The following is a 14184-nucleotide window of genomic DNA, read 5'->3' as shown; positions in this document are numbered from 1 at the left end:
GGTAACTATGTCACCTACCCCGCAGGTTGTTGTCTCACCTAGAATCTTACCAGGACTTCAAAATAATTCGGATGGTTACCGTATTTCGAAATTTGGTGAAAAAGTTAAAACAAAGATGGTATAACGACCATTAACAATGAGGTAGATCGAGTAGAAGACCTCCCTGAAGAAGAATGAAGAAGAGATCATCAGTTTTTAACACTAGCAAAGGTGTTACAATCTCCAATCAAAACCAATTGCAGCTGTACCATTAGGTGCTACTAGAAAAGATTCGAGAGAGCCAAGGAGAGAAAAGAGGAAAGAGCATTTCGATCTCATTTGCATGACATATAAGGAGCTTTATCAATAGCTATTCGACACATATGTGGTGTCACCATATCCAGAGAAACCTTTAAAGCCCCCATACACAGGTGGTATGATGAAATGCACACTATGAATATCATGGCGGTGTTCCGTGGCATACTATTGAAAACTGCCTCACCTTTAAGAGGATTATCCAAATAATGCGCAACAGGAGCTGGATTCATTTCAATAATTCAGAATCACCCAACATTGCACAAAACCCTCTATCTAATCATCAAGAGAATGAGGAAAATGTAATCACCAAGGAGAAGGGTAAAAAGGCCAAAACCAGAGTTTCCGAAGTGAAGTCACCTCTTGCTTGGGTATGGAGGCAAATGATAAATGCGGGATATCTTGCACCGCATCCTGTCACATCAGATTCCAAAGGTGGCAGTTATTGCTGTTATCACAATGAAGATGGACATGATGTACAAGAATGTGCCGAATTTAGAGCCTTGATCCAGCTACTGATGGATATAAAAGAGCTGGAATTTTACGATGAAGCAAGGACACTCCCGAATCTGAAATTTGTGCATCTAAGGGTATATCAAAAAGAGCCCCGATAAGTGAAACAGTTGAAAGATGGGGAACAAGTACAGATGAAGGCCCCAATCCTCGATATTCTGGAAATAGTGGGGCATCCTAATGAGGCTTTATTCCATTTTGCAGTATCCTGTTTGGACTTGTTTTTTTTATTTCTTTTTGTAACTTGCTTTTGAACTTTGACGTATTTCTTATTATAAGGATATTTAAATGAATTTATGATGAGTATTGAATCAAATTTGCAGACTTGAAATTCTTTGAATATCAACTAAATTAAAAAACTCTGTAAATGATTCAGAGTTACAGATCTTTGACAGAGTGACAATCAAACAAAGAACTTTGGCCTTACCTCAGAAATATACGCTCGAACACCATAAACAAGAGGCTTGGTATTTAGATATGCATTGGAGCAGACAACATGGGGAATCTTTTGCATATGACGTTACTATACTTTTGTTTAAGACTTTCAATGATGATGGTGATCTTCACAGATGGAATAGTCGAGTACGTGAATCTAATTCAGACCATTTATTTGGAAATTGAACTCTAAAGATGAGATTTCTTGACTTTCAACAACACCTAGACTATAACAGGTTCTTCTTGACAAACTAAGAAATTGGACCCGTATACCCAGATTATAATACAATAAAGCTTGAGTTGTCCCTCTAAAGCAATTGGCTAAACGCCCCGGCTTTATGGATAAGATTCAGCTAGCCTGATAAAGGTGATTATAATATACAATAAAGCTTGAGCTGTCACTTTAAACAATTGGTTAAACGCCCCGGCTTTATGGATAAGATTCATCTATCTTGATAGAGGTGATTATAATATTGAACTGTCCCTCTAGAGCAATTGGTAAAACGCCCCGGCTTTATGGATTCAGCTAGCCAGACATGGCAAATTAAATCAAATTTATTTAAATAAGGAGTTAATGTAAAGATGAACTAAGGGAGTCAAGGAACACCTATTATAGTCAATTTCACACGAGCACTCAGGAATTTCATTTTTAGATCGATATTTCTACACTACCTTTGTTAGAGGAGTCTACGAAACTTGAACAAATGGAAGATTTCAGAGAACCGAAATAGAAGGTCTAGTAATTGATTATGCTAGTTGTGTCACTTTGTCGGCATCTGGTTAAAATGCCAAGCCGAGAAGAGGGGCTTGTTGTGATGTTCAAAAAAATAAATGACATTCTCGTGGCAAAAATCTTAAAAAATAATAAGCCAACCTGAAACCAGCACATCAACTTCGACATTTGTCAAAGAGCTATAACTCTAAAAACATTAAAGAACTATTGATTAATTTGATTTTCTATGAACTCATGTTTATGATTTGATTTGATTGCGAGCCTGAATTAAGGGGCCTTACTTTACAAAATTCTTATATCCTCATATCTTTTTTTCCTCCTAAAATAAAAGAAAGAGAAAAAACATTTTCAAACAGGACAATCTCAAATGTGAAAGGCTTCAACCCAAGAAGAAAATGGGGCATTTGTCAAAGAGCTATAACTCTAAAAACATTAAAGAACTATTGATTAATTTGATTTTCTATGAACTCATGTTTATGATTTGATTTGATTGCGAGCCTGAATTAAGGGGCCTTACTTTACAAAATTCTTATATCCTCATATCTTTTTTTCCTCCTAAAATAAAGAAAGAGAAAAAACATTTTCAAACAGGACAATCTCAAAGTGAAAGGCTTCAACCCAAGAAGAAATGGGGCATGGTCAATTCTGAGTACAAGACCGACAGACAAAACGAGACTCCATCCAGAAGATAAAATAGAACTAATTCATGTTGCATGCATTAAACATATTTAAGAGCATCACATTGTCATTTTTCGCATACATAATTTTTGCAGCTTTTAAGAGTCAAGTTTCAACTTCAAGATGAAAATACTCGATTCAAAAGCACCTTCAAAGATTAATGGTGGTTGCTTAAACTCAGCATGAGAAACTACACCTCAACCAACTTGACCTATTGAAAGATCGACAGATCTCAAAATCAACTTCGGACGGGTCAAGAGCCAATTTAGAATGAATCCAGTTCAGCTTAACTCAATGACAAACGATTATTTTATAGTTAAAAGCCAGATTTCAACTCAACGACGGATGCTATACGACTGACAGACTACCTCACTTATCTTTCTCACAAAGAAGAGTCACTCGACAACATCTCACATGGATTTCCCGCGAAGGGGAGTCATTCAAAGGTCATCTCACTGGTTAGACCCGTTAAGGGGAACCACCTGAAGAATTATGATTGGCTTAGACCCGTGAAGGGGAGCCATTTTTCACTTAATGAACTAGACAGCATAGCTCAAGGCGAGAAGGGTTATCTGTCAGAAAGACTTCGAGTTCGATTATACTCAGCTCAAAGGCATATCAAGTTTGCAGCATAGCTCAAGCAAAAAGGGCTATCTGTTAAAGACCTTCGAGTTAGATTACACTCAGCTCAAAGGCATATCAAATTTACAGCATAACTCAGGCGAGAAGGGTTATCTGTCAACCAAGACCTTCGAGTTCATTACACTCAGCTCAAAGGCATCAATTTACAGCATAGCTCAAGGCGATAAGGGCTATCTGTCAACCAACTTCGAGTTCGATTACACTCAGCTCAAAAGCATATTTACAGCATAACTCAAGGCGAGAAGGTTTATCTGTCCCAAGACCTTCGAGTTCAATTACACTCAGCTCAAAGGCATATCAAATTTACAGCATACCTCAAGGCGAGAAGGATATCTATCAACCAAGACCTTCGAGTTCGATACACTCAGCTTAAGGCATATCAAATTTACAGTATAGCTCAAGGCGAGAAGGGTTATATGTCAACCAAGACCTTCGAGTTCGATACACAAAGCTCAAAGGCACATCAAATTTATAGTATAGCACAAGGCGAAAAGGGTTATTGTCAACCAAGACCTTTGAGTTCGATTACACTCAGCTCAAAGGCATATTTACAACATAACTTAAAGCGAGAAGGGTTATCTGTCAACCAAGACCTTCGAGTTCGATTACACTCAGTTCAAAGACATATCAAATTTACATAGCTCAAGCGAGAAGGGCTATCTGTCAACCAAACCTTCAAGTTCGATTACATTCAGCTCAAAGGCATATCCAATTTACAACATAACTCAAGGCGAGAAGGGTTATTTGTCAGTAAAGACCTTTGAGTTCGATTACATTCAGCTCAAAGGCATATCAAATTTACAGCATAACTCAAGACGAAAAGGGTTATCTGTCAACAAAGACCTTCGAGTTTGATTACATTTAGCTCAAAGGCGTATAAATTTATAGCATAGGTCAAGGCGAGAAGGGCTATATGTCAGCAAAGACCTTTTAGTTCGATTATTTAGCTCAAGGACATATCAAATTTACAATATAACTTAAGTCGAGAAAAGCTATCTATCACCAATAACTCGAGTTCGATTCCATTCACCTCGATGACACATCAACCACATGATAGCATTGAGAGACTACTTTCTGGTTAAAACCGAGGTCTTTAAGTCAAGAAGAAGATCTGGGGCAATCTCTCAAGTTCATTACAACATAACTCAAGGCAAGAAGGATTATCTGTCAATAAAAACCTTTGAGTTGATTCGTTCAGTTTGAGGGCCTATCAACCACATGGCGGAGTCAAGGAACAATTTTCAGTCAAATTTTCAAACCAAGGTCTTTAAACGAGAAGAGATCGAATTTGATTACAATTTGGCAATGAGCCACACTCCGATTCAAATTCTGAACTATGACTTCAATTTCATATAGTTTCAACTCTTCGACAAAGGACATTCGATATGACGAAATTTGTGTCTTTTAATCTTTGTCCTATTTCGTTACACAATAATGGGCAAAGAGGAGCAGCTGTAAACACACATTTCGGCTCATTTTGTGTTATACGATTTATTACATATTTATAGCATTGTATATTTATATTATATTTATGTTTATATCATGTATTTATTTTTTTTACATGTTTTGTATCAGGTTCCATATTATAACAAGTGCTAAGCCAAAGCTATTACAACTGGTGGCCCAATACACAATAATCTCATTTAAAAACAAGCAGCCCAATAGTTCAAACCCAAACCCACTTGGAGCACCCAAACCAGTTTAGACCCGAACCGATCCCAAAATACCTAGGGTTTCTTTTGAACCCTAGCAGGCCCTTCAGCGCCACAGCTGCCACCCCCACTCCTCATGCCTCAACGCAGATTTCTCGGCAATAAAAAACAACCAACAAACAAGTTTTAGTTCGAGTAGGAGTCTAAAATAGGTTTTTTTTAGCTATATGCACACATGTAAACAAGAGAAAGGGGAGGAAAAATCACACGAAAATCTCAGAAAAAAATAGCAAGAATATTGTAATTTTTTTCAAAAGGAAGAGCAATAAAAGAAGGTAATTTTTACCTTGGTCGGCTGCCATCGTTGTTTGCATGTGGTCTTGGTTTATTTTTTTCTTTTCTGGTTCAAATGAAAAACCAAAAAAATTGAAGGTTTTCGAAAGTTTTTATCCTAGATCTAGTCTCCCTTGAAGCATTTTTGAATAACTAAGTTGATTTTTGGGAAGAGGAGGAGGAGATCTATCGAAAGGTGTAATTTGTTTTATATGGCCACCGTCGATGACGGGTCGGTGTTGATCTACGGCGTCGACTAAGCGGTGGCCATCGAAATCTGGATTTGGGTCGCCGTGTTCTTCATTTGATGAAGAACCTTTTGAATATTTCAAAGAAAATTTTAGCTTTCGTTTTGATCTTGAGAGGGGGGAAGAATTATGAAAATTGTTGTTGAAATGTGGCTTTTATGCATGACCCGAGTGAACCGTCAACCTGACCCACAAACTCCCAGGGTCTGAAATGGGGGAATTGCAGTCATGGTCCCCTATTTTTTAAATCTTCTATTTTGCTCCCTTTAATTTAATTCGAAACCCAATTTCCTCTCGAATTGTACCACTTATTTTGTTTTCTTTTTAATCTAGTCATTATCATTGTTATATATATATATATATTTATTATTTTTTTATTTTATTTTGGTTTTCTTTTATTTTTATTTTTTTCCTAATATTTCATTCATGTATGTATATATTTTATTTATTTATTTATTGTTCATTTTTAATATTCTTATATACATTCAGTTTTGTCATTATTTTTTTTCTTTTTTATTTGCTTATATTTATTAAATACTATATATTTTTTACTTTTATTATATTTTATTTATTATTTGTTTATTATTATTATTATTATTTCCTTTTTATTTATATATCGTTATATATATATTTAGTTTTTTATTCTATTTGACTATTTATTTTATTTTATTACTTATTTAATATATATTATATATTTTACCTACCTAGGCCCCCTAATTTTCTTTCCTGTTATCTCTCTCTCTTGACCAAACTTTTACCTTTTTTTCTTTCGGTGAAGTGATGGTAATAACTAATAGGTTAGGTTTGTTTTCTTTTTTTATTATTTTTTCTCTCCTATTTATTATTATTATTTTCTTTTTTTGTACCTAATAGTTATATATTTTTATTATTTTTTTCTTTTTTTAGTTTTTGTTTATTTATTTATTGTTTTTTCTTTTTATTTTCTTCATTTTATTTGATTTGTTTCCGTAATTTAGTTAACTTATTTGGTTTCATTGGGTTTTTGTATTTATTTTCTTTTTATTTCGTGAAATTTTTATAGTTATTGTTTTTTTCTGCATTTACTTTAGCTAATTTTTTCCTGACTTTTTTAAGGGTACGTTTTTTAAATCCATTAAAGGTGAGTAATTCGATCGAACTTTACCTTCTAATTTAACTTACAATTTTCTTAATTAAAGACAACTGGAAATTAACTAGTACCAAAAGGGTAGTTCAAGGGTGTTAATCATTTCTTGACTGTAACCGACTCCCGAATCCGACACATCTTTGGTAAGATGCAGATCAGGTAAGAAATAAGGTATCCGATCAACCCATCTGTTCTTAAAATAAATGATTGGTGGAGGCTCTAACACATTATTTCAAGTCGAAGCCCAATTCTAGTCCCAACCGAAAGACAGTTGCGACAATGAGTCAACAAATATTTCAGTTATTGAGTTATTTATTGATATGCGTAAAATATCTGATGTTTCTTGGTCATCAAGAAATGTGGCTGGAGATTCATCTCAAATGGCTTTTGGAAGTGAGTTTGAAGACCCGACATACAGATCGATAAATAATTTTATGGTGCTATTGGAAAGTGAAAATGAAGTAGGTGGAATATCCACAGCAGTAGAGTACGAGGAGAAAAACATATATAACTCGGAATTGACTGTTAAAATTGATGTTGAAAATTGATGTGGAGAAATCCATAATGATTCCAGCGAAGATGAAGAAACTGAGGAACTGGTTTTGGCCGACGATGATAATTTTGGCTGTGGTGGTGCACATAACCTGGCCACTGATGAAGTTTTAACACTGTATCAACCTACCCCTCAAATGTTCGAGATAGATTTTGATGCGATGAGGGCACCAGAATTCCCATACATGCCACATACCTCCATACCTAATGGTTGAATCATTCGAAAATTCTGGTGATTTTTCGGTTGGGATGCAATTTAGAGGAAAAGATGAAGCTACGTTGGCGATTAAAGAGTATTGCATCAAATGTCATGTTGATATCTATGTTGTAAAGTCCAACAAAAAAAACCATATATGCGAAGTGTGTTAAATATGACCTAGAGTGTAAGTGGAAGATCAGAGTGTCCAAAATTCAAAGACATGATGCTTGGGTCATCACAAGGAACAGTAGTCCTCACACATGTTTGTGAAACTCAATCGAAAAAGATCACAAACTATTAGACTCCGATGTAATATACGAATACGTGAAGATGTTGATTGAGAAGAATCCAATGATCCCTTGTTCAGTGTTAGCTGCATCTATTTGAAGCCAATTTGGATACCAAGTAAAATACGACAAGGTTTAGAATGCGAAAATTAAGGCAATGAAGCTACCATATAGAGATTGGGATATATCATACAATAATTTACCAATTCTTTTACAAGCAATGAAGCGATTCATCCCGGGAACCATAGTGAAGTCTCAAACCATGCCAACATATAACAAAGATTGTTCCAGGAAGAAAATATTTCATAGACTTTTGGCCATTCAAGTCATGCATAAAATGATTTCAATTTTGTAAATGTATGGTCAAAGTAGATGGTACGTGGTTGTATGGTCAATATAAACATGTATTGTTGATGGCAGTTGCGCAAGATGGTGAACAAATATTCCCAATTGCATTCACCATTGTTGAAGGAGAGACAACATATGCATAAGATTTCTTTTGACCAATCTATATCAATATGTCGTTTGAGAAGATGGAGTTTGCTTCATATCCGATCGAGGAACATACATTTTAGCGACAATTGAATGACCAGGAAGTCGTTGGATACCTCCGCATACATATCCCATATTTTGTATCCGCCATATTGGTAAGAATATATCGATCAGTTTCATAACACCCACATTTGTAGCAAGATAGTAAGCATGAGTAAGTTTTATTTCCAACATGTGTGTATTGATTTATGTGGTTTTTTTAGTTGAAGTTTAACTCAATATATTATGAAACAAGATACGAACTACGCTGACCAAATTTTGACAAGAGGTTGGAGAATTTGAAGGTATTTTATGATGATCAACATGTTTGGAAGTGGGCTTCGAAAATACCGTGAGAAAATAGTCGCAAGCATATGACAAGGGTCGACAATACAGACACATGACCACAAACCTTGCTAAGGCCATTAATTTAGTACTAAAAGGTACATATCATTCCCAATAGCGAGTATGGTGAATGAGACACTTTAGGTTGGCTAAGGTTTGGTCCGATAAAGGCAAGGATATTGAGTAACTCATAATAGAGGATAAACTTGGGCCTATAGTGGTGGAAGCAATGGGTGCAAATGAGTGATTGGAAACCTCAATGCTTGTTCATAATTTCGATCGAGTTGATCATACTTTTATTGTGTCATGCATACGCCACAATGAAGGAGGAGAAGGCCAAACATTTAGAGTTGATTTACGATACAAATAGTGTGATTGTGGTCGTTTTCACATGCATAAGATATTAAATGTCTACAACTATGCGTTCAGATAGGTCTCAAATGAATTATATTGACTGAAAAATGATGACGAATGACTGTCAAATCCAATGCTTCGTAGAAGTCCAAAGGGTTGACCTGAGCCCAGTAGTATTCATACCAGTATGGATTTCCATGCTAGAGAGAAATTTCAACCAAAGAGATGCGGATTATGTAGAGGTGAAGGTCATTCAAAAAAGAAATGTCCAAATCTACCGAGATATATGCCTTATTAGTATTCATACGTGTATATTTGAATTTTTTATAATAATTAACTTGATTTTATAATAATTTATGTATATGTATATATTTGATTTTATAATAATTAACTTGATTTTATAATAATGTATGCATAGTAATTAAATTTATTTATAATAATTTATGTATTTTTTAGTATAATAATTTATGTGTTTTAAGTTGAAAATATATATTTTAAATATTTAAGTTAAGGTTAAAAATTTCAAAAACAATATTTACTTATGTTTACAAAATAAAATACTAATAAATTTAAATATTTAATTTAACATATAATAACATTTTATTTACTATTAATTTTTATACAAATATCAATTGAGTTTATAATTCTTGTCGATGTCGTGGTGTTGTGGAATGATAATGTCGAGGCGGACTAATGCATTGTGGTTGTTGCGCTTGCTCAGAGTATAGTACTCATCCTCATTCATTGGGGGCATATCAACTAGTATTGTGAATATATGCCACCATGATGCTCTCCCATTCCACCATTTTGCTATTTCATCCCTTCTGGAAACATAGACTGATAAATGATCATATTTGATATCATAGATGTCATTTGCTCAAAGTCATACGTCGATTCAAACATGGGAGAGTTGATGGGTGCATGAGGATGCATTAACTCCGGCATGTATGCCGAAATAGAAGAATCATCAAACGGTTGTGCTGTTTCTGCTTTATGTTGCTGAGATGAACTCCCACTTCCACTCGGTATAAATTTATCGATTGTACCAAATTTTTTCTTATATTTTTCAAACTGTTTCCTTTCTCCCAACGTTGTCAGGTACGACTTTCCATGATCCCAATAATACTGAAGGTAAGCCAAAGTCTCAAAATTAAATTCATTATCTTGCATTGGATCAAGAGATGGCACGTATGAAGCTCTGTTGTTCCAAGCATTAATGTAGTCTGCGTACTTCGCAACCCAGTTCACGTTGTGCTTACCCCGTCCATCTAATCTGTGCAAGGGGTAATGATCCTATGGAATGAGCAGAATAGGTTGGTGGCACCCGAACTGCCTTAACACTCAATCTGCAAATAATATCTCAACAATAGCAAAATCAATCAATGGTGTAACAGTACTACAATTTTGACAACCCTCCAAAAGCTCTAGCGGCACACACACTAAAACTTCTGGCTCCATGTACGACCTTCGATTAAACTGTAAAATTAACATTTAAAAAATTAATTAGACAAGAAATTATAAAATTATAAAATTATAAATAAATAAATATTATTTTATATTTATATTATAAAATTAGGCATCCAAAAATTATTTAATAAGGAAAACTTATAAAATTATAAATAAAGAAATAAATATAAAAAAATAACTTAATTTAAATAAATTTAATTTAATTATATAGTATTATTATTATTATATTATATATTATAAAATATATATTATTTTTCTATAAATGTTGATCTTCAACCGAAACTTTTTGACATTATTATGCACTAGCCCGACCTTTCTATTTTATGCTTCCATCTATAAATCAAAAAAAATATTTGTTACTTCTTTTTAATCACAATAAATAAATTATAATTTACAATTTAAATTAAAATTAAAATAGAGAAAATAAATATTATCTTTCGACAAGAGGAAAGTCATTTGTTGTTCGACTAATCGATGTTAAAAATGGAAGTCTGTGCCAAGCCCAAGATTGTAGCAACATCAGACATCCACCGATTTTTGTTATATTAATATTATTGACGATTACTGACGCCTTGCACATCACGGTACAAGAACACCATTATCACATATCCCCAACTGTAATGACGTGTATCCTCAAAATTTCTCAAAAACGGGAGATACTGCGTGTGAACCACATTATCAGATTTATTCAGAATCAAAACTCCCCCAATCAACTACAAGATATAAGCTCAAGTTGCATATACAATTTCTTCTAGGGTACTATTTTCTTGGATTTTAAATTGATTCTCCAACCACGACAGCCTCAAACGCCACCCTTTTAAATATGAACTTACTCGGGTGTAACATCCCAAATTAAGGGTTAATGACTAAATTATAAAATTTCAAAATTTGGGGATAAAAGTAGAATAGTTGAATAATTCAATGATTCATATAGAGATATTTCCTGAAAGTTGTTAGTAAATATTAAAGGAGTCAAAGGGCAAATGAGTAATTGAACAAGGAAAATAATTAAATAATAATTAATATGTATTATAATACCCATGTGGAGAATGATTGAAGAGATAAACTTCTAAGCAATTCTCTTCTCCACGTGAAAGCTCAAGCAAAAGGTAAGTTTCCTCATTAGTTGATTATTTGTTCAATTAAAGGTTGGGTTTTGATCGTTAGATGATAACTAAGCTTAAGGAAAGCTTAAGTTATCTTAAAATCAAAAGATAAATGAGTTATGATAGATTAAAGAAAATGAGTTTCTAAGTGACATTTTGAATAAGAAGGTTTAAATGAATTTGGAGGATAAATTTGACTTGTCATCTATGAGAATAAGAAGTTAAAAGTGTTAGAATTAAGTTTGGATAACATGGAAAATTTGGTATGATTATTGATTTCTATATGGAGAATAGAATTTGAAGTTTAAGATGAAATAATAGAAATAAATGAGTTTAAGCATGTATATTTGAGTTAAGAATATGAAAGGGAATGAAACTTGAAGAATTGAAGTTGAAAGAGTGAATTTTCGTGCAATGAGTGCATCGATGCATTAAGGGGTGCATCGATGCATGGATATTTTGAATCTATTTTGTGTACCGATGCACCTATAGTGCATCGATACACTCCAAAAGGAAAAGCTAAAATTTGGTTTATTAAATTAGCCTGAGTTATTAACATCAAGTTATAAGGTTTAGGCTTCTGATAATCGTCTCGGAAATTATGCTTATGTAGAAATTGAGCCTAAACAAGTTTCGAAACAATCAAAGAATTAAGATCGAATCAAAGCAAGGCTAAGGTGAGTGCAATTTAAATTGTACTTATGTTATTGTATGTGTGACATGATTTATATGAGTATATGCTAGTGTGATTGTGAATAGGTAGAAAGGAAACAAGAGATGATATAATAATCTATTATAAGATATATGATATGAAAATATGATAGTGTGTTATGTGAAAGAACTATGAAATATATGAGTTTATAGGTGCTAAGTGGTGTATATATATGTTTATGTGAAACCATGCAAAGTGATACGAGCTATGTGAACATAAGTGACATAAATTATATAAAAGTAAACTATGTGATTATATGCACATGTGATATGTGACAGAAAATGAGAAATATGGGATTAAAAGAGAGATGATATGAATAAGTGATGTGAATATGTGAACATAAGTAAACAAGACATGATATATGTGCTTACATGAAAATATGAGAAATAAGAAGCTATATGATAACGATATAGAGAATGAAATGAATGACATGAAAGTGTATATAGGAATATGTGATATGTGAAAGTGAACCATATATATATATATATATATATATATGAATATGAGAAATAATATATGCTATATGATATGAAATATATACTTACACATACAAGTGGTATGTGACAGAAGAGAAAGAACAAGTGATATGAAATTATAATGCCCATGTTATGTGATATGAGAGCTAGTGATATAGTAGGCATGCCAAGAGTCGAGGGTTTACCTATGTTCTACGGAACATATGGACAGAATTACCTATGTTTTTCGGGACATATGAACAGAATTACCTATGTCTTCTGAGACATATGGAATATACCTATGTTCTAAGGAACATATGAACAATTACCTAGGTTTTCGGGACCTATGGACAGTTGTCGAGGTTCTTTATGACCTCTGGATAGGTCCTTCAGGATATTTATATGAGCGGTGGTGACAACATAGTGGTGCACAACCTCAATGTACTCACATACCTTAAGTTCTCAAAAGTATACATGGGCTAATACATGATCATTAAAGACAATAAATAACTTGATATAATACTATGTGTGCTCTGTTGTAAAATGATATGGATGCCCGATGGTGAGTATAGAAATGTTCAGTATATGCTTACATGATATAAAGGAATTAGTGATAATAATATGAGTACTGATAAGTATTGTAAATGGTATATGATTTTATATGATATGATAGTATTAATTGTTTATGCATTAATATGAGTAGAGTAATATCATATGTTTTCATGCCTCATTAAGTTAACGACTTAGCGTGTGATTGTTTTACACGTAGGTTCCGAGAAGAGAAAGATTGATAAAAGTTATGCAATACATGTCAGTTCTCCTTTCCAAAGATCAGATCAGAAAAGAAATGTACAGTATGTATTTTGTAATAAGGATAGTGGTTGGCATGTAAGTAAGGATTTAAATCCGATATATTCTAATCGGTTTGTAAAATTATATGATAGAGTTTTGCAATGTTTTAAATGTGTATATATAAATGGAATTTTTGTACGAATGAAAACTCAGATTTTTATAAATTTATATGTATTTTGCTAAGTACTGTAGCAATACTGTAGCAGTGCATCGATGCACTGTAGCAGTGCATTGATACACTATTGATATTCAAAATTTTTTACTGTTCACGGTAATGTTCATTACTATTCATACAGTACTATTCACTGTTCATACCATATTTTACTGTTCATAAAATGTATATTTTCTTAAATTGGTTATAACAAACATGATTCAATAATATATTATCGTATTTTTCTTAAAAAGAGTTCAAATGTTCTATTATTTTGCAAGAATAAAGGTTTTGAAATATCAATGTGACATCTCAGACTCGTATCCGGGTCGGATACGGGTTGGGGTGTTACATTGGGCTTGCCCAAGAAACTCATTGCAAAGTGCTTCCATGGTATTGTAATCATTTCTTATCAACATTGACATCCCATTTGTTGGAACCATGAGTTGGAAGGCCACATCTTCTAGGGTTATCATGCATTCTTCGCACGGAAAATAAAATGTATGTGTTTCTGGCCTC

The sequence above is a fragment of the Hibiscus syriacus genome, unplaced genomic scaffold, assembly GCF_006381635.1.
Source record: "Hibiscus syriacus cultivar Baekdansim isolate YM2019G1 unplaced genomic scaffold, ASM638163v2 tig00116971_pilon, whole genome shotgun sequence".
Classification (NCBI taxonomy): Eukaryota; Viridiplantae; Streptophyta; class Magnoliopsida; order Malvales; family Malvaceae; genus Hibiscus; species Hibiscus syriacus.
This window is presented reverse-complemented; position numbering follows the sequence as displayed.